The sequence below is a fragment of the Coregonus lavaretus genome (genome assembly GCF_964263955.1).
Source record: "Coregonus lavaretus genome assembly, chromosome: 5".
Classification (NCBI taxonomy): Eukaryota; Metazoa; Chordata; class Actinopteri; order Salmoniformes; family Salmonidae; genus Coregonus; species Coregonus lavaretus.
In genome coordinates this window covers 20,739,688-20,762,543 of record NC_139992.1, presented here as the reverse complement: position 1 = coordinate 20,762,543, position 22,856 = coordinate 20,739,688, and the positions used below count along the sequence as shown (strand labels likewise).

The following is a 22,856-nucleotide window of genomic DNA, read 5'->3' as shown; positions in this document are numbered from 1 at the left end:
AGTTACGAGACTGCTCTTCTTTCTTCTCGTGCTTGGCCTCCTTCTCTCTCAGGCTCTATATCTCCTCCTTCATAGCCATCAGCTTTTCCTGCTCATGGAGCTTGCTATCTAGCGCTCTCTCCAACTCCTGTTGCTTCTCCTTTGCCTCCTGGACCATCTTAGCCTAGAATCACAGAGTGACAACATAAGAAGCGGGGGGGACGTCTTGGGTGGTTGAGGGGCAGCTGTCGGGGGATCTTGGAGGGTTGTTGGCCTGGCGGTTGGGAGATTGGGACAGTGGCCGATAGGTCGCTGGTTCGGGTCCCCATTTTGACTTGGTGGGAGATCTGTCGACGTGCCCTTGGGCAGGGCGTTGACCCTGGTTGATTTTGTGGGTCGCTGTGGATGGGAGTCTGTTAGATGACTGAATGTAATGTAATGTTGAGCGGCTTCACTGCAGATAGATTGTATATTTTAATATTCAATAAAAAAAATATAACAAAAAGATAAGCGTCAGGCAACGAAGGCATAAATGGGGTTTTCCAGATGCGAGTCAGTAACAGACTACTACTACTTACATAAACACTAACAGATTCAAAGTGGATTCAAAACAATGTATTTATTTATATATGCATTTTATATACAACTACATAGATTGGTTATGTTTTCAAATGATATAATATCCAAATGAATTATATTTTGATTCAATAGACAACGTTCTCAAAGAATATAAGACAAAAAGTATACTGAACAAAAATATGAACGCAATGTAACGCCATGTAAAGTGTTGGTCCCATATTTCATAAGCTGAATTAAAAGATCCCAGACATTTTCCATGAGCACAAAAAGCGTATTTCTCTCAAATTGTGTGCACAAATTTGTTTACATCCCTGTTAGTGAGCATTTCTCCTTTGCCAAGATAATCAATCCACCTAACAGGAGTGGCAAATCAAGAAGCCGATTAAACAGCATGATCATTACAGAGATGCACCTTGTGCTGGGGACAATAAAAGGCCACTCTAAAATGTGCAGTTTTGTCAAACAACACAATGCCACAGATGTCTCAAGTTGAGGCAGCGTGCAAATGGCCTGCTGACTGCAGGAATGTCCACCAGAGCGGTTGCCAGATAATTATATGTTAATTTCTCTACCATAAGCCGCCTCCAATGCCGTTTTAGAGAATTTGGCAGTACGTCTAACCGGCCTCAATACTGCAGACCACGTTTAACCACACCAGCCCAGGACCTCCACATCGTCTAAGACCAGCCACCCGGACAGCTGATGAAACTGTGGGTTTGCACAACCGAAGACTTTCTGCACACTGTCTCAGGGAAGCTCTTCTGCGTGCTTGTCGTCTTCAACAGGGTCTTGACCTGACTGCAGTTTGGCGTCGTAACCTACTTCAGTGGGCAAATACTTACCTTTGATGGCCACTGACACGCTGGAGAAGTGTGCTCTTCACAGATGAATCCCAGTTTCAACTGTATGGCGTCGTGTCGGCGAGCGTTTTGCTGATGTCAACGTTGTGAACAGAGTGCCCCATGGTGGAAGTGGGGTTATGGTATGGGCTGGCATAAGCTACTGACAACAAATAAAATTGCATTTTATCGATGAAAATTTGAATGCATAGAGATACTGTGACAAGATCCGGAGGCCCATTGTCGTGCAATTCATCCCCCGCCATCACCTCATGTTTCAGCATGATAATACACGGCCCTATGTCGCAAGGATCTGTACACATTTCTTGGAAGCTGAAAATGTCCCAGTTCTTCCATGGCCTGCATACTCACCAGACATGTCACCCATTGAGCATGTTAGGGATGCTCTGGATCGACGTGTACGACAGCGTGTTCCAGTTCCCGCCAATATCCAGCAACTTCGCACAGCCAATGAAGAGGAGTGGGACAACATTCCACAGGCCACAATCAACGGCCTGATCAACTCTATGCGAAGGAGATGTGTCATGCTGCATGAGGCAAACGGTGGTCACACCAGATACTGACTGGTTTTCTGATCCACGCCCCTACCTTTTCTTTAAGGTATCTGTGACCAACAGATGCATATCTGTATTTCCAGTCATGTTAAATCCATAGATTAGGAACTAATGAATTTATTTCAGTTGATTGATTTCCTTATATGAACTGTAACTCAATAAAATCTTTGAAATTGTTGCATGTTGAGTTTATATTTTTGTTCAGTGTATATTATGATTAAAGAAAATTATTCGTTATAGTCTTGAAATGTTTTTATTAAAGCGCTATACTAGTACAGTGATAATTTCACCAAAATCTGTTTATATATATATACTGTATAAGAAAAATAATACATCACTCTTGCATACAAAGCTTTGACTGATTCTAAGCATAGCTATCAACTTGACTTTTCGCTTTACATTGCTAGATAAAGCTAGCAAATGTGTATATGCTCAAGTAATACACAATGTGTCTACTTCATAAAAGCTCTCTTCATGAGCTTTTATTGAAAGAAAGTGTTGGCAACGTCCATTCCAAATCGAAGAGATTGTAGACTCAAGGAAACCACCTCCTTCCTTCTCAGGTTTGTTGCTCTTCTTGAACTCCTCTATCTCCTGTCTCATCAAGTCAGCCTTCTCCTTTTGGCCCTTCTCCAGCAGATCCTTCTGCTCCTGCATCTTGCACTCCAAGGCCCTGTGGAAGTCCCGTTCCTGTTGCTTCATCTCCTCCTTCATCTTCTCTTCCATCTGCTTCAACATCTCGTCTTTGCTTCTGCGATTGTCTTCCATGGTGTGCTCCATCTCCGCCCGTTTCTCTTCAGCAGCCTTCTTCTCCTGCTCCAGCACAGCTGATCTCTCCTTCTCCTCTGCAAGGTCCAAAGGAAGAGTTGAGGTAGGAAAATACTCTAGCTTCTAGACCAGGGGTGTCAAACTCATTTTAGCTCAGGGGCCACATGGAGGAAAATCTATTCCCAAGTGGGCCGGACCGGAAAAATCATGGTATATATAACTTAAAAACAACAACTTCAGATTGTTTTCTTTGTTTTAATACGATCAACATACAACATAAAGCTGGAGCCTGAGGACAGTGTGTCCAAAATAGTACAAGCACAACCATCACTATTAATCATAAAACACGTCAAGTTTATTTGAAAATTCTAAAGAAAAAGAACACACAAACACACAATGCCTCAGTGATTAACAGAACTGTTTCACAGATCACAGAACTATATCAGGGTGTCATTTCTCAGGCAGAAATGTAGATACAAAATAATGAAATCCTGTTCCCCAAACAAGTGCAAGAACCACAGAGTCAAGAATAGGTTAAATATACAAATAAAATAAAATCAATTAAAAACAATAGCACATCAACATAAAAACATATAAACATAAAGCTGGAGCCTGAGGACAGTGTCCAAAAGCACAACATCACTATTAATCATAAAACACCTCAAGTTATTTGAAAGTTCTGAGGACAAAGAACACACAAACACACAATGCCTCAGTGATTCACATAAGTATATCACAGATCACAGAACTATATCAGGGTGTCATTTCTCAGGCAGAAATGTAGATAAAAAGAATGAAATCCTGTTCCCCAAACAAGTGCAAGAACCACAGAGTCAAGAATAGGTTAAATATACAAATAAAATAAAATCAATTAAAAACAATAGCACATCAACATAAAAACATATAAACATAAATCTGAAAGCGTTGCTCAAACTCCCGTAACGGTCCCGTTATTTTATCTTTGAAGCGCTTCATGTCTGCCACATGTTGGGTCGCGCACACATTTTTCAGACAGGGGAAGTGAGCTGCATCACCACCGGCAAGTTGCGTCTCCCACAATGACAGCTTCAACTGGAAAGAACGTATGCTGTCATAATACTGCGTGACAACTTTGTTGCGCCCTTGCAGCTGTTTGTTCAAGTTATTCAGGTGCTCTGTAACATCCACCATAAATGCAAGGTCCTGCATCCATTCTGCGGAATGAAATTCTAACACTGGTTTGCCCCTTTCTTCCATGAACTGTTCAATTTCTTCTCGTAAATCAAAGAAACGCCTCAGCACAGCACCTCGGCTTAACCATCTTACCTCAGTGTGGTATGGCAGGCCATAGATGTGGTCTTTCTCTCTGAGAAGGCTGTCAAACTGACGGTGATTCAGGCTTCTGGATCGGATTAAATTAACAGTTTGGATGACCACCTTCATGACGTTATCCATCTTTAATGACTTGCAACACAAAGCCTCCTGGTGCAAAATACAGTGAAAAGTCAAAAAATCACGTCCTCCATTTGCAGATTGCACTTTCTCTCTGAACTTTGTCACAACGCCTGCTTTTTTCCCGATCATTGAGGGTGCACCATCATAGCCAGGCTGACAGCGCGGGACCAGTCCACTCCGACCCTGTCCAGCGCGCCGACGAGTGTGGTAAAAATATCAGCTGCGGTCGTTGTATCTGTCATCGGCACCAACTCCACGAACTCCTCGGTGACGGTCAATGTGTCATCAACTCTGCGGATGAAAATGGCCAGTTGTGCAACATCTGTAATGTCCGTGCTTTCATCAATTGCAACCGAAAACGCAATAAATGACTTTACTTTTTGCTTCAACTGGCTGTCCAAATCCACTGAAAGATCGGAAATCCTGTCTGCAACTGTGTTTCTTGTCAGGCTGATATTTGCAAAAGCCTGCCGCTTTTCAGGGCACACAATCTACGCTGCCTTCATCATGCATGTTTTTACAAATTCACCCTCACTAAATGGTTTTGAAGCCACTGCGATTTCATTAGCAATGAGGTAGCTAGCTTTCACTGCAGCGTCACTGATGTCTCGGCTGTGAGTAAACACAGACTGCTGTTTCTTCAGACCCGCCAACAGTTCATTCACCTTCTCTCATCTCCGCTGTCCTTGAAAGTTGTCATATTTGTCGGCATGAAGACTCACATAGTGGCGACGAAGGGTATATTCTTTCAGCATAAATAGGATGACCATTTTTCTTGGAACACTCTGCACTCTGCGTCCACTTTTCTCTTTTTTGACAGAGACATATTAGGGCAATGAGGGTGCCAAAGCACATAATGTTAAAAGTAGAAGCCATAATAAATATCGCGGGCAAAACAAAGTAGCTCATTGGCTGCACGTGCTGGACAAACTTGCTCTGCCCCAGTATAAACAGATTGCTTGCTTAACACAATTGATATTGCGCCATCCAGTGGACGCAATTGGAACAGCAGTTTATTTTATTGAAAAATTGCAGCGCATTTTTATACTTTACCAAATTATAATTTATTTTTTTATTTTTTAATTATTTTTCAAAATCATCTCGCGGGCCGGATTAAACCCGTTTGCGGGCCTGATCCGGCCCGCGGGCCGGACGTTTGACATCACTGTTCTAGACCAATCATGTTCTCTCTCATATTTACGCAACAGACAGCCCCTGATCTTTTCCAAGTTCTGGAGTAGGCCATACGTTTTAGGTTAATCTTTAGCCCACTGTGGTATCTAAATAATAATGCTAATTTTGCTGTGAGAACAAGGAGTCCACTTACACTGTACTTTGATTATAAAGGTTTATTTATATCACAAGATTTCAGCGTACGTTTACAGACATCTGCAGGCATCTGGAGAACAACGACCCAAAATAATATGTTGTTCTGTCCTCCTTTGTCCCCACCAAGTATTTATAATCTTTACCATGATATGGGTGGTTTCCCCTAGAGACCAATTCCATGACTCCACACAACAGACTTCCTCTGTTTTATGGGGTGCCCCTATAAAACTGCTCCCCAGATGCTTCCCTAAGCTGAATCAACATCCTCCAAGATACCATTTGCAAACGTTAGCAAAGTCATAAATTCCTTAGACACCACATATTTCCCCCCTTCGACACTAATTAAGTCTCGAAAACAAAAATAATAGGATTATGACAAATAACAATTTATCTTATTGAGTATCTTTAACAATAAACCTAAAACACATTTTTCTATGTAGTGTAAATACATTTCTATGAAATATGAACAAATATTTATGGAGTGTGAGAGCGAAAAACCTGTCTGGCAGCTTTCTTTCCAAATATCCATCAATCAATCAAGACAGTAAAATTCTCTCACGGCCCCTCTGCCCCAGGCAACCACCTAAGTACTCCAGATCAATTCATAAATCTTTATCAATGCATTTTAAACTATGATGCAATTTGAATACACATGAGAGCCTCAGCAAACAAAATACAATCAAAAATGTCCACATTCAGGCTGGTCGACCCATCGGACCCTCCTGTGGATTCTCTCTATCCCTGCCTAGACCCAATATCCCTAAGCATCCACAAAATAAACAAAAACATCTGAGATCCCCACATGTACCCAATAACAGCAAATATCATTCTACAAAAATTAATACAGAAAGAATCTGACACAAATTATGTATTACACATGCAAATATGTCTATATATCATTGCAGACACTGGAATGTAGTCCACTACACTTCATCTCCTCAGCAGTGTCGACTTCCAATGAAACGTCGATGATGGAATCTGAACATTTCCACACCTTCCTTGTTCCACTTCCTCCAGTCCATTCATATTGTCCATTCATATTGTCCATGTTTGAGTATTTGAATCCCCTCTACACATTCCCCCATATGCTTCTGGAAGAAAAGAAAAGACCAAACAGTATCTTTTGCAAAACAACACATTCAAATTAAAACATCAATATCAACAAAAAATTATATATAAAATGATATATAAAATGAATCACATACCATTTCCCCCCTTTGATTCATCACAAAATACTAAAATCACACTAACATTTAAAACCATTTGAAAAATGATCGGATATTCAAAATGGAAATCTATCCATCAATACTCCATCCAGTCCCACTTGTTCATCTTCATCTAGATCAGTAACAGTTAACAACGGCATCTGAGTGTTTTCTCCAGGCATCACAACTCCAACCCATCTCAATATCATAGCCTTCGCAAAAGTCAATAACAAAGTACAAAAGCAAAACATCACACACAGCGCTATCAGAGCTGCTACTAAAATCTGAACTATCACTGCTCCCACTGGGCCTAACTGATCTTGCAACCAAGCCTTCGCTGATCATCCAGCTCCTTAATATCTACCAAACGCATCCCTTATATTCTTCAATGCATCTATAACACTAGTGATATTATCGGAACTATCTGGGATCAAAGTATAACAATCATCCCCCGTCAAATTCATAGCCAAACATAAGCCACCTTGTTTTGCTAAAATATAGTCAAGAGCCATGTCATGTTTCAACAGCGTCAGTCTGTGACTTCTTTGAGTATTCGACAGAAGGTTAAACCCTCTTATAGTTTCATTTGCAAAACCCTGCAAAGTATATGTAATATTATCAATGTGATCTGCCAAAAATGTTACACCATACCATGGAAAAATTCCCCACTTCTCTCCTAGACTTATCCTCCAATGGTAGGCTTCCCAGACTATTAAACTTCTCTCTTTCAGAATCAGATTTATCTATGTCCCTTGCTTCCCCTCTTTTAATTTTAAAACCTCATATGGAAACTTCAACATCGACATGTAACAACATCCTGTCCATCCATAGGGTAAGAATATATACGCTTTATCACCACAAACCCACCAAATATCTCTAAAATTCCCAATAGTCACATTACCAGGCAAAAGCTGATCTTTCACCATCAAAGTCTTGCTCTTCTTACTAACTGGAACATAAAAAGTTACATTATATTTCTCATTACTAACCTTATGTTCATGCTTACCCAAAGTCATCATATAATCATCACAATCTGATATTCCCATAAACATACCCTTTCCATCATATGTTTTATTAGAACAAAAACAGCTTTTAGCCCTCACTGGTTTCACCTCCAATGCTTCAGGAATCGCTGTTAACTGATTTTCCTTCCCATCTAACAAATTCACATAGGGTAATTCATTTAACCAAGAACACTTAAACCTAGGCCTAAACAAATGTTTCGACAATGACATTATTGTATCTGTTAATGATTGTTGCTGATACAACAGCCATGATAAAGCATAAGATTGACACGTACTTGATAGAGGTTTAGCCACCGTCTCTAAGATAGAACCCCATGTGCCTGGTGCTGGAATTCTCAACAGGCATGGACCCTCAAGATTCCTCACTGATCTTACAGAATGAGTTAACTGCTGGAACCAAAGATTCCTACCTGCCCATCCATCTTTAATTTGCAAAACAGAATAATCAAATCCATATGCCTTCCATTTAGTTTCTCTCTTCCCTAACGAGCGGTATTGATCAGATATATCTTCTTGTCTTCCATTAAAATCAAAGAACTCATCCTGTACCTCCATGATAGTATTCTGCACTATTTCAGATGAATCTACATCATTCTCTACTACCATCTGCTCTCCTATTTCAACACTATCCTTACTACCATTGACAGCACTCTCCATCCGTATCATAAACTCCTGAGTCACTCTTGCTACATCCTTTAGTTTCAGAAAAGTTGTTGTTGGTGTCTGTGTGTCACACCCTGGCTCTGGGACTCTATTTGTTGAGCCAAGGTGTGTTCATTCTATGTGTTCTATTTCTATGTTGGGGGTTCTATGTTCTTTATTTCTATGTTGGCCTGAGTGACTCCCAATCAGAGGCAACGAGTGTCAGCTGTTTGCTGGTTGTCTCTGATTGGGAGCCATATTTAAACTGTCGGTTTTTCCTTTGTGTTTTGTGGGTTCTTGTTTCAAGTTGGTTGTGTTTGACCGTGTACTGTCACGTTACCGTCTTTTGTTGTTTTGTTCGCGTTTCGCTCAATAAATGAGTATGTTTGCCTGCAACGCTGCGCCTTGGTCTACTCCTTACCCTGACGATCGTGACAGAAGAACCCACCAAACCAGGACCAAGCAGCGTGTCCAGGAACAGGCAGCCTGGACGTGGGAGCAGCGTCGGAGGGTCGAGAGGCAACCCCAAAATTTTTTTAGGGGGGGGCACACGGCAGGGGCGACTGGGCAGCAGGAGGCTGCCACAGGGCGATTAGGTGAGGAGGCCACCAGGTTAAGGGGGCTACTGGCGAAGAGGGAGCAGGAGTTAGTGTTGCAGAGGATGGAGCTATTAGAGGCGATTAGGGAAAGGGTGAGAAATGAGGCACGGCGAGAGGAACTCGGTAGGCAGCTGAGGGAGCGGAGGGTTATGATGAAACCCAGTCCCGCTCCTCACACCAAGCAAGTGGTGTGCGTCACCAGTCCGGTCCGGCTCGTTCCTGCTTCCCGCACTAAGTGTACGGTGCGCGTCGCCAGCCCAGCCCGGCCTGTTCCTGCTCCACGCACCAAGCCTACGGTGTGCGTCGCCAGCCCAGCCCGGCCTGTTCCTGCTCCACGCACCAAGCCTACGGGGTGCGTCGTCAGCCCAGCCCGGCCTGTTCCTGCTCCACGCACCAAACCTACGGTGTGCGTCGCCAGCCCAGCCCGGCCTGTCCCTGCTCCACGCACCAAGCCTACGGGGTGCGTCGCCAGCCCAGCCCGGCCTGTCCCTGCTCCACGCACCAAGCCTACGGGGTGCGTCGCCAGCCCAGCCCGGCCTGTCCCTGCTCCACGCACCAAACCTACGGTGTGCGTCGCCAGCCCGGCCCGGCCTGTTCCTGCCACTCGCACCAAACCTACGGTGCGCGCCGCCAGCCCGGCCCGGCCTGTTCCTGCCACTCGCACCAAACCTACGGTGTGCGTCGCCAGCCCGGCCCGGCCTGTTCCTGCCACTCGCACCAAACCTACGGTGCGCGTCGCCAGCCCGGCCCGGCCTGTTCCTGCCACTCGCACCAAGCCTACGGTGTGCGTCGCCGGCCCGGCCTGTTCCTGCCACTCGCACCAAACCTACGGTGCGCGTTGCCAGCCCGGCCCGGCCTGTTCCTGCCACTCGCACCAAGCCAGGGGTGCGAGTCGCCGGCCCGGCCTGTTCCTGCCACTCGCACCAAGCCAGGGGTGCGAGTCGCCAGCCCGGCCCGGCCTGTTCCTGCCACTCGCACCAAGCCAGGGGTGCGAGTCGTCAGCCTGGTCCAGAACGTTCCTGCTACTCGCACCAAGCCAGGGGTGCGCATCGTCAGCCCGGTCCGGTCCATTCCTGCTCCACGCACCAAGCCAGGGGTGTGTATCGTCAGCCCGGTTCGGCCAGATGCTACTCCACGCACCAAGCCAGGGGTGCGCATCGTCAGCCCGGTCCGGTCCGTTCCTGCTCCACGCACCAAGCCAGGGGTGCGAGTCGTCAGCCTGGTCCAGAACGTTCCTGCTACTCGCACCAAGCCAGGGGTGCGAGTCGTCAGCCTGGTCCAGCCCGTTCCTGCTACTCGCACCAAGCCAGGGGAGCGAGTCGTCAGTCCGGTGAGGCCCGTTCCGGCTCCACGCACCAGGCCAGGGGTGCGAGTCGTCAGTCCGGTGAGGCCGGTTCCGGCTCCACGCACCAAGCCAGGGGTGCGAGTCGTCAGTTCGGTGAGGCCCGTTCCGGCTCCACGCACCAAGCCAGGGGTGCGAGTCGTCAGTCCGGTGAGGCCCGTTCCGGCTCCACGCACAAAGCCAGGGGTGCGAGTCGTCAGCCCGGTCCGGCCAGTTGCTACTCCACGCACCAAGCCAGGGGTGCGCATCGTCAGCCCGGTCCGGTCCATTCCTGCTCCACGCACCAAGCCAGGGGTGTGTATCGTCAGCCCGGTTCGGCCAGATGCTACTCCACGCACCAAGCCAGGGGTGCGCATCGTCAGCCCGGTCCGGTCCGTTCCTGCTCCACGCACCAAGCCAGGGGTGCGTGTCGTCAGTCCGGCTCCGGCCAGCGGGGCTAGACCGGACCAGGGGCGCTATGGGGGGTTGATTGGAGGGTGGTGGGCAAGGCCGGAGCCAGAACCGCCGCCGAGGAGGTATGCCCACCCAGCCCTCCCCTGTTTAGCTCTTATTGAGGCGCGGTCGCAGTCCGCGCCTTTAGGGGGGGGTACTGTCACACCCTGGCTCTGGGACTCTATTTGTTGAGCCAGGGTGTGTTCATTCTATGTGTTCTATTTCTATGTTGGGGGTTCTATGTTCTTTATTTCTATGTTGGCCTGAGTGACTCCCAATCAGAGGCAACGAGTGTCAGCTGTTTGCTGGTTGTCTCTGATTGGGAGCCATATTTAAACTGTCGGTTTTTCCTTTGTGTTTTGTGGGTTCTTGTTTCAAGTTGGTTGTGTTTTACCGTGTACTGTCACGTTACCGTCTTTTGTTGTTTTGTTCGCGTTTCGCTCAATAAATGAGTATGTTTGCCTGCAACGCTGCGCCTTGGTCCTCCTCTATTCCCTACGACGAGCGTGACACTGTGTCATATTTCCTACATTTGTTATTGCCGTCGTACCATTAATCTCTTTCAAAGTTACTATTAAAATAGTTCCTTTAGTTGATGTATTAACACTCTTAACTATTTCCAGTGGGAAAGTTACAGATATCCTCTGTGTATTATTTACTGTTGGAGTGGCTACTGTAATATACTTCTCCTGAACTCCTTTGGTGACTGTGGAAGCTTCAACGGACTTCAAATCTTCCATCATAAGCGTCACCTTACGAGTTACATAGCCTTTTAACCAATAATTCTTAACCGGAACAAATTTTAATGCTTGCACTAAATAAGTACACATATATTCTCCCTGATCTTTCCATGTAACATTACGCAAAATAAGTGAGCAATCACTCATAACCCTCTTCCACTTCATATCGTTGTACAAAGTATACTTCCTTTGACTAGGGGGCACAGCTTCTACTTCTGGTCCTGATAACAACACTTCTTCTCCATAATTATCTCTCCATGTGGGAGGAACGTCACCTCTACACATTCCTTCTCTCACATCTACAAGGAAGATGAGCTGTACCACCCATCCTAACCCTAATGACAGTCTTTTCCTCTAAAATTGGTGCTGGAGCGATTGGCTCCCTTGTAATCAAATGTGATACATTTATAGCTTTAATAACTGTCAATGTTGAAAGAGTTGAATTGCTTCTCACTGTTGTTATAATAGGCTGAAGTGTTCATGTCATTGTTGTTGATTCATCCATTCTCCCTAAAGCTTTGAACTCTTTACTTGTATTTCCATCTATCACCACTAGTGTCACTACATTAACTCTCAGTCCCAACTCTAATCCCTCACTTTCAAACTGTTGATTATAAAAAATACATTTATAATCACCTTGATCTTCCTGCTGGGAATTGTAAATATAGATACTGCAATCACCCTCAATCTTCATTCTTCTCTTATCATTCAGCAACGCATACTTTCTCAATGCAACTGCTCCTAACAAATCTAAACTCCTGCCATATCTATCTTCCCACTGAACTCTAAATTTCCCTTCACCACTGTTCTCTCTCTCCATTCCTACTAACTAACATTGAAGCTGAGCTGACTGTCCTAGAGTTCCTTCAACCCTAGTTTTCTTCACTTTTTAATCTGACTTTTCTCCTAACTTTTCAAAAACCATTTCACTGATTTATCCACAAATTCCTTTCCCACTAATTTGAGGATATGTGATCGGGTAGTCCCCACCTGCTTATGACTTCTTTACACAAAAACTTGGCAAACGACTGAGCATCTTTTAGCTTAGTTTGACATCTTATTCACCTCTTGGTGTAGGAATGTAACCAAGAATAACAGTCACCCCCTGCAAACATTATTTTTCAGACAGATTGTGCACCTTCCTATGATATAGTCAATCTGTTCAAGCAAATATGGTTCCCAAAAACCATACTCTTTTGTGATCTTTCTCCTAACCTTAGCCTTCTTTAAAGAATCTTCACTGAGATTTCCAATCCAGAATACTAAAGACGAATCCATCTCTGTCATCATCAACAATTGGTAAACCTTTTCCTTTGGCACTTCTACCAGACAGCCGTCTGGTGTACATCTTATTGTACAATTCAATTTACACAATGCATATCTTCCCAACAATGAAATAGGTGTATGTTCTGATACCAGTATGGGTATTGTAATTTTTTTACTTTTATAGCAGAGCTCAATTGGTTCCGTAAGAGGAATCAGCTGTTTTACTCCCTCGAATCCGATTGTCCTAATTAGTTGATTGGACATAGGGAGATGTGTAGCATCTTCAGGCCGAACGCACGTAAAAGCAGCTCCGCTATCCGCCATCACTTCCAATGGTCGGTTGTTTATTTTCACCTCAATTGTTGGATCTTTTTCCGGTCCTGATGCTACCAGCTGACACCCCCCTTTCGGATCTTCTGGGCACCCCTAGAATCCTTGCTCCGTGCCCCTATAGGGGTTCACCTGTCCTCCAGATGATCTTGACTGACCCCTGTATCTTCCTCTGAAATTCCCTCTGATGTTTCCTCCTGGCCCATTGCACTCACGGGCAAAGTGACCAACCTGTCCACAACTATAACACACTTCTGGAGATTGCTGGAAGTATGGCTTAAATCTTCCTCCTCTTCCTCTCCAATTCTGTGTCTGTCCAGAAACTGGCTATGGATATGAAACAACTGGTACCGCTATTGGTGGCTGGTACAATTGCGGTTGGAACTGGTCCGGTTGAAGCTGTGGCAGTGATTGTTGATTTGGTGCACACTGATTCTGCATAACCAAAGCTTGTTTCTTGTCCTTCTTATTCTCACCCCAGTTGTATTTGATTGAGTTTTCTGAGAGTTTCTTGGTCCTGTTCTTTCTGGTTGTGTTCCTTTTTCCTGTACAGATCCACTTAATGGGCTATATGATCTGTATAGACGCCTTTTGTCATGCTTCCAAGTCCAACCACCTCTGCCAGTTTGCTCCTTACTGGTGAGGGCAATCCCATCTGCAGTTTAGCTCTCAAAATTGACTGCTCAATTTGACTCACATCTGGATCATTTCCAGTAATATTTCTCCACAGTTGATGAACTCTTGACACATAGGCTCTCGGATTTTCTTGTTGTCCTAGTGGGTCAATCAGAATGTTGTCAGGATGCACATTTGTTGGAAACGTATCTTTCAGTGCTCTCCACAGCCGATTTCTACTTGCAGCCAACAATTCAGGGTCGTTCACTGCAGTCCCCACATATCTATTGAGTCCAGCTCTCTGAAATATTTCTTTCATATCTGGAATCCCAAGGAGATTAGCCAAAAGTCTCTTAATGTCTCCTATGGCTGACTGTGTTCCCACCGTAATTTCTTCCAATTTTGAAATCCAAGGATACGCTCCATCATGAAGAGTAGGCAGCTTCTCAAGTATATCTGACATATCGGTATTTTGCAAAGGCTTATATTCTAGGTTTTGTCCTCGAATGATCACTGGCATCATCTTCTTACTGGTGCCCTCTTTCCTTGGCCTCAATGTATACTTTTTCTCCAATTCTTGGGATCCTTTTCTCAGCAGTTTTTTCTTCTGTATCTTCAGCTTCTTGAGTTGTTGTTCCAGTTCTCTTACTTCTTCTAAATTATTCGCTTTATCCAGGCATGATACGCATCGGTCTATATCTCTTTCTATTTCTTCTGTGCTAGTCATTGTAGGATAAAATCCTCTTGAATATGAAGCACCTTTAATCTCCAAATCTTTATCGCTGTCTTCATCTTCGCTTTCATCAGAACTAGAATATCTTGTATTCTTCTTCTTCAAACATCCATCACCCCTTCTTTCCGCTCTGGCCAACCTCCGTCTGATTACAGGGTCATATCCACCCATGATCTCTTCTGAATCACTCTGATCATCATCATCATCACCATCATCATCATCATCATCTTCAAGTTCCATCCTCCTGAACCTCACCACCCTTAGTTTCCAGACATCTCGTTTTCTTCTTACTTTTGGAGTTTGGATTCATTTTTATGGTCATTTCTGCTTGTCCTCTCTCTATTATTCGTTCATCTTCATCTCTGATGCAATAATCACCCTCCTGAATGATCACTGGAAGCTGAGGATAGACGTCCTTAAACTCTACTTCTTTCTCATAAGGTGGGGGTCTTTTTGCTGAATCCGTATGTGAGAAAGGTGTACTGACTTCTGTCATTAGTTTTTCTGTCACCTTCACTTCTTTTACCATTTTCTCTATACCTTTGTTTCTTTTATCGTTGGTATCTTTCATCAGTTTTTGTCCTTCATTTTCAAACAGCTTAAGAACACCCAGCTCTCTTTGTCTCTTTTCGTTGATCCCTTTTTTTCCCCCTTCTTTTGATCTGCCTTATGAATTGACAGAAGCACTTTTTCATTATGTTGATGACGTCAGGGTTAAGAGTCCCTTCCACTGGCCATGGTTGTTCAATGTCAGGCCAACGTTTATTCAATTTTCCAGATAATCTTGCAATACCATTAACTAGAGGATTACTATTTTGTACTACATCAACAGGAGTAATTACTTTCATAGTTTTGATGTCCTTTTTCCCCATTGTAACAACTCTTTTATATTCCTTTATTATGAATTATTTTATTATTTTAGACTATATAGCTTATGGTTCCCTCCCTTTTTAATTATTATTAATTTTCAATTTTTTATTAAACAATTAATTAATTAATTAAACAATTAATTAATTAATTAATTAATCAATATGTGTACACATTTTTTAACCAATTTATTAATTAGTGGCAATCTTACCACATCCGATCAGGAAAAGTAAAGGAAAGTAGTCAACTTCAGAGCAATCCAAAAAAGAAAGACCTATAATCCAGCAACACTACAGTACTCACAAATCAATTGCTTAATAAGCACCCAATTACCTTAATTTTACAGAATAATGTCAGTACTCGATTCCCAACACAACTCTAATCAAACCAACTTATGCACAAAAACTCCAATATGCAATTACATCAATTGATCAGTCTGTTGCCAAGTCCCTGTCAAATTGTCACAACATCAAATATGCTAGGCACACAAAATATCCTGAATGGGAAGGTAAGTTTTGTAAATAGAACAGTACTGGCCTTAGTTTGACTTGATCCGTTGCAGCACACCCTGTCGCATGATGCACTCGTCAGCACTTCCTCTCTCTCTCTGTCTCCTCCTCATCGTCTCTCATATCACAGAAGAACAAAGAAACAGACAAGAATTTAGTAGTTTATGCACTCACTGAGTTATTTCAACCATTCAATATTCCTCTATTCACATTCACGCTAAGAAATAAGCAAACAACTTAACTCAGGAATATTTATAGATAGCTCAATAACATTTTATTTTATTTATTTTTAATCCATCAACATATCTCTAGTTTATCAATTCGATAGGTCTCAAGAAAACAGTTTCATCGTTAAACAACAGCCGATTTAACAAACAGAATACACTATTAGTGTCTAAATCTTTCTCCTTTCTTCTCTGTCTGCTCTGAGTCTGCGTCTCCCAGCAGCTCAGTGCAGGCAGGGGAGTGGCATATTTGCTCTACGTAACTCTAAAGTCATAAAATCACACGCATGCGTAGTACATTCACCAGTGCGATTTCAGAGTGGATGGAGCTCTCTCCCAGCTAAACAACAGAAAGTAGACACACCAACTTTACCTCCGTTCTTCATGAGGCAAACAGTAACACTTAACAGAGCTCACAAACCAACATAAAACATTGAGCACAAATCCTACTTTGAAGTTTCTTAACTTCCCTTTATCCAAATCTGCAGATGTATAGTTATTTTCTTATCCATTACAAAACATCTCTATACACTATTAAAAACTCCTCCCTGTAGGCTCATGATATTCTAATAGTTAGTAAACGTTCTCTTTTTATAGAGAGTCATGACATTTTTTACCTTAACGTCCTTCCAGGGGGCTCACATATAGTTAACAACCACCAACGTTCTCACCCACGGAGACTCACAAGATCTCCAACACAAATCCCATCCCAACATGAGTCGACACACAGCTCAGACACAACAGAGACGTCTCCACTCCACCATTTTTCTCTCTCCCCCACACACACACACATACACAGTTTAAGAGGCTTTTTCCGTTCTTACGGACCTTTAAGGTAGTATTCTACCTCCATTGCGCCGTATATGTCCATTGTTCCTAAATTTATGCTACCACAAGTTTGCGGACATTCGATGAGCGGTTACATCAATCATATACTTCGTCAACTATAAGTTGAGTGGTAACTTGCAACCGAATATATATACCACAACCCCAAAGCCCCTGGACTCACCTAAATTCACCTAACGTGCTTTTAGGATTTTTCGGCCCATCCTAATGATCGCCTCGTTTGAGGGCTTCCATAGATTCGCAATGTCCTAATTTGTATAACTTTCCTTGGCCTTATTCCTTCATTCTATTCTTCAACAGTTATAGACACTCCCCCCTGTTTGCGAAGTTACCAGCGCAAACAAATTTAGAATTTTAGAACGGACTCCTATCCCACAGAAAATAACAGCAACATTTGCACACATAAGTCTTTTAAACGGTACATTTCTCCAGCGCACACACCCATAAGCAAGCGAACCAACCAGCGCACAAAATTGTGAGAAATCTCACCTTATGAGCCGGCGTCTTGAGCGGGAGTCACTTCGCAGCTCATGAATGGAACACTGGAGAGACGCATCACGCCCCAAACGTTCCTCGTCGCCATTTTGTGGTATCTAAATAATAATGCAAATTTTGCTGTGAGAACAAGGAGTCCGCTTACACTGTACTTTGATTATAAAGGTTTATTTATATCACAAGATTTCAGCGTAAGTTTACAGACATCTGCAGGCATCTGGAGAACAATGACCCAAAATAATATGTTGTTCTGTCCTCCTTTGTCCCCACCAAGTATTTATAATCTTTACCATGATATGGATGGTTTCCCCTAGAGACCAATCCCATGACTCCACACAACAGACTTCCTCTGTTTTATGGGGTGCCCCTATAAAACTGCTCCCCAGATGCTTCCCTAAGCTGAATCAACATCCTCAAAGATACCATTTGCAAACGTTGGCAAAGTCATAAATTCCTTAGACACCACACCGCATACGTACTCTTTCAAACATCCCAGATCTATGTTGACTTAGATGGATGTAATTCTTTTCTAGACTCTTCTCCCTCAGGAATTGCTCAAGAATATCCTCAGCCTGCAGAAAACACCCCCAAAGGCTACATGTTTAATCATTGTTTGATGTTTCTGGTATGATGCTGTAGAATGCCTAAAAATAGATTATGGAAGCTACTGTAAATCATAACATAACAGTAATATTAGAGGTTGATAGAAAGAACAGCAAGTCATCTACAACACTGAAACTGAGTGGATCGGCCTGAAAGATGAGAACAGCTCCAGTGTTCAATATGGAATTTTGATGAATGTTTCAGCCCTAGCAAGGATTCAGTTCGAAGCTCTTACCCCAACTCCTTTTGCGGGCTCGGCCCGGTACCGTGCCACCATGTTGTCATGGTGATTGCAGTAAAGGTCATATCCTCCAGGTGTAGCGTAGATCCCCTCCTTAATCTTCTGGGCCATCGGAACAGACAGCTTCTCCAGAAGGGCCGCACACTTCTTCTCTGAGGCATCCTCATTCGGGATGAGAAGGTCAGCGTAGTGCTTTGCAATGGCCACCTGCAAGAGTCAATACTTTTTTAGGGAAGGACTTGTAAAACGTGGTCCTTGACAGAGTTAAGAACTAAGTCAATGTTTGTACCAGGCACATATTTCAAATGATGACCCTTACCGCTAACGCTTTCAAGAAATCCAAATTTTTGTCTTTGAAGGATCGGTTCATGAACGATTATGTGGCCTGGTGGTCTGGGCGGAGGTGATGACTTGAAATCTGACCCATGTCCACTGGGAATAAGGCCTTTACCTCCTCCATGCCCCTCTGGTACACCGCCAGGCCCTCATCCACAGCAGCCCGGTTCTCAATTTGAGCCATGGCCAGCACCGCATTCTCCAGACATGGCACAGAGCCTTTGGCTATGGTCTCCACATAGGTGTTAACCAAGTGGCCAAGCACTGCAATCAGATAGAGGCGGGAAGAAAATATAAGTGTATACATTTGGTGGGACAATAACATAGGCTACATTCAATACATCTGTGCAGAATCTTCAGATATTTGACTTACTTCTCCCGGTTACTTTGTGGCCCCCTTTGACAGTTTTTGTACGGCTCTCCTGGAAAATGAAGTGACAAAAAGTATCTGCAACCCTTTCGGAAGCTTCCACAGAGGTCAGCCTCATCCATGGAATCCAGGCGGGGCATGTTGGCAGGGGTTGTAGGGGTGGGGAATACAAAGCACTTGCGCGAGGGGAAGTAGTTCCGGATGCACTCTCGTGGGAGGTTGTACATCAGGTTATTTTTACCCCCACCTGAATGATAGTCAGCATTCATCATTATGGTAGACATTACTCAATTTTTATGGTTGGTTTCGCAGAGACAGATTAGGCCTTATCCTGGGCTGGACAAAAAAGTGTGTTCAAAGGAGAATCTCGTCTGGGAGGCCTAATCTGTGTCTGGGAGGCCGGCCCTTAAAGTTCACCATCCAAACACACAGTCATTAACAGACAAGCATATCAAGAGATATGCTTCAATTAACATAAGGTAGAATACTTTGTGACCAATAAACAAACCGGATAAAATAATGTAATTTACTTTATGAGTCTGTTTGATTATGAGTGTAATCCGACAATACATTTTCATAGGAATGATTTAATAGGTAATTTAGCAAGCGTTAGAGCCAATATCAATCTTCTTGTTTTTCAACACCCATGTTCTTTGTGAGATAATGATTATTCCAACTGTATAATTGTTCATGGTGCACTATTCTATGGAGAGACATTGTGCACAGTTGATCATTGGGGTGGTGGCTAGCGCTGTCACCTTTTCTGAGTTCCAGGGAATGCTCCAGATACCCATCTTCGGTGACATTTCTGCCATCGATCTCGAGTAGTAGAGTGAAATCTCTGATTGCCCACACAAAATTAGGAAAGAACTGCACAAACTGGGTGTCCCCTCCTTCCTCCTCATTGTGAGAGGACGAAGCTGCACTGGAAGAATTCACCTTGATCCGCTCTGTCAGCTCACCCACATATCTTTAGAGCCGGTTGAGGATTGACTGATAAAAGCTACAAAAGGTCTAAAAAAAACTATGTGCGTCCGCATTGTCATGTGCCTGCTACAGTTGTACAAGGACTTGCTGTACAACAGTTATAGCAAAGAAGTTTCAGTTTCTTTTTGAATGGACTGTGTCCACATGCACTGAGTGACCCCTAAGGGAATGGATCCAACAAAGTACAGTATGTTCCAACATTCTGCAAACACGTAATTAACGCTGTCAGTAACACAATGTGTTGCTCTGGGTCTATAAGGACATATTGCTCAGCGTCCAATAGATATACAAACATACAGCACTTTCACTTTCAATATGAGAGGGACTTCCAAGAAATGGCCCGGTTGGGGGAAATATCCCCCACACATGACATGTACACCTGTTAAAGTCAATAGGAGAGAAAAAAGGGGAGGATTGCCATGGGGAAATTGATTTAGGTTTAAAGGATACTGGAGGTTCTCCACGGCTTGATTGTCGATGGTCCCTCGACTGTTGTAGACCAGAGTACTGCTTAACAGAATGGCCAGGGAGAAGATCCAGGCATCATTCTTAGAATCCCCCTGAAACAAGTATGACAACAGCAACATGTATTGGTGATCTGGCTAAATGAAATGAAATCATTTACAATACACTATATATACAAAAGTGTGTGGACACCCCTTCAAATTAGTGGGTTCGGCTATTTCAGTCACACCCGTTGCTGACAGGTGTATAAAATCGAGCACACAGCCATGCAATCTCCATAGACAAACATTGGCAGAAGAATGGCCTTACTGAAGAGCTCAGTGACTTTCAACGTGGCACCATCATAGGATGCCACCTTTCCAACAAGTCAGTTCGTCAAATTTCTGCCCTGCTAGAGCTGCTCCGGTGAACTGTAAGTGCTGTTGTTGTGAAGTGGAAACGTCTAGGAGCAACAATGCAATGGCTCAGCCGCGTAATGGTAGGCCACACAAGCTCAAAGAACGGGACTGGCGAGTGCTGAAGAGCGTAGCGCATAAAAATCGTCTGTACTCGGTTGCAACACTCACTACCGAGTTCCAAACTGCCTCTGGAAACATCAGCACAAGTACTGTTCATCGGCAGGTTCATGAAATGGGTTTCCAGCAGTCGCACACAAGCCTAAGATCACCATGCGCAATGCCAAGCGTCGGCTGGAGTGGTGTAAAGCTCACCGCCATTGGACTCTGGAGCAGTGGAAAAGGCGTTCTCTGGCTTTACCATCTGGCAGTCCGACAGGACGGATCTGGGTTTGGCGGATGCCAGGAGAACACTACCTGCCCGAATGCATAGTGCCAACTGGAAAGTTTGGTGGAGGAGGAATAATGGTCTGGGGCTGTTTTTCATGGTTTGGGCTAGGCCCCTTAATTCCAGTGAAGGGAAATATTACAGCATTCAATTATATTCTAGAAGATTCTGTGCTTCCAACATTGTGGCAACAGTTTGGGAAGGCCCTTCCCTGTTTCAGCATGACAATACCACCGTGCACAAAGCGAGGTCCATACAGAAATGGTTTGTCGAGATATGTGTGGAAGAACTTGACTGGCCTGCACAGAGCCCGGACCTCAACCCCATCGAACACCTTTGGGATGAATTGGAACACCGACTGCGAGCCAGGCCTAATCACCCAACATCAGTGCCCGACCTCACTAATGCTCTTGTGGCTGAATATAAGCAAGTCCCTGCAGTAATGTTCCAACATCTAGTGGAAAGCCTTCCCAGAAGAGTGGAAGCTGTTATAGCAGCAAAGGGGGGACAAACTTCATATTAATACCCATGATTTTGGAATTAGATGTTCGACAAGCAGGTGTCCACATACCTTTGGTCATGTAGTGTATGTGTGTTTAGATATTTGTTCACTGTGCTGGATTATTAATGTGGATTGTAAAGAGAGTGAACTTTGACCTCCCACATTCTCCAAGTCCCTCAGCCCCTCTGTATCCAGCAGCACCAGGGTGTGATCTCTTTTTTCAGGATGAAGCACACACCACATCCAGATTACCTTAGTCTTGGATTGGATGGTGGCTCCCAGGGCAAAACCTAAATCATTATTTCAAAGCCCGCTTTAAGACGAAAAAAATGGAATACATTTTTTCTTCTTAAACAAATGTACTGATGCAAAAAATATTTTCAATAAACTGGGAATTGACTATTGAGGCACTGATAATGACCAAACCAGTTTGTGAACTCGGATATGTCTCTCAGCATCAGTCAGTCTCTTGGTCTCACCTTTTCTCTTCCCAGCCAGCTTGTTCATGAGGTAGGACTTGCCGGTGCGTTACAGCCCGAACACCGCCACCACTACGACTTGCTGGTTCAGTCCCATCAGGTACTTGATGGCACCAGGAACTACATGAAGCTCGCCGTCTGCGTTTTCGGCCAGGCACATTGGGGAATCCATGGTCAAGTGGCTTCACAGGATGATTAGCCTACAGCTCCCTGAAATATTCAATCTATAATAAAATGATTAATTAAATATAGTTCAGGTGAATTATGTGCATATTATATAGCCTAGGACTACTGCATAGGTTATGTAAAACATATTAAGCTGAGCCATATGCATACAAAATTAAAAGTGAACTCAAAATATTGTCCAATGTCAGCTTCAATTTCATTATGAAATTCGTCTTCAAACATTTAACCGTTTTCCTGCTATGGAAAAGGATTCGTTGATTGTAGCATAGTCACATTAACGACCCGCTCCAAACCAACTGTAAAATGAAAGAGGGACGACTCGCTGTAGAGTACCTTTTCAGGGGGGTTTCCACTAGTTACAACAACCACAAAGTCAAAATTGTTTATAATAATAAACATTCATGAAAATAAAAATGTGATTTGTCTTAATTTAAAGGTTAGGGTTAGGCATAATGTTATCAGTGTGGTTAAGGTTAGGTTTAAAATCACATTTTAAGAATGGAAATTATAAAAATAGACGAGGATTATGAC

At 43.6% G+C, this 22,856-nt stretch overlaps 1 pseudogene across 1 annotated transcript; it reads right to left on the bottom strand.

The window, feature by feature from the left end:
* Nucleotides 1–2,424: 2,424 nt before the first annotated feature.
* Nucleotides 2,425–22,311, bottom strand: LOC311128841 (guanylate-binding protein 7-like; annotated as a pseudogene). The gene is made up of 8 exons: nucleotides 22,140–22,311; nucleotides 21,823–21,950; nucleotides 20,361–20,470; nucleotides 19,682–19,893; nucleotides 18,927–19,170; nucleotides 18,537–18,817; nucleotides 18,212–18,424; nucleotides 2,425–2,863 (listed from the first exon to the last, which is right to left on the bottom strand). The product of its transcript is annotated as a guanylate-binding protein 7-like (transcript).
* Nucleotides 22,312–22,856: the final 545 nt, after the last annotated feature.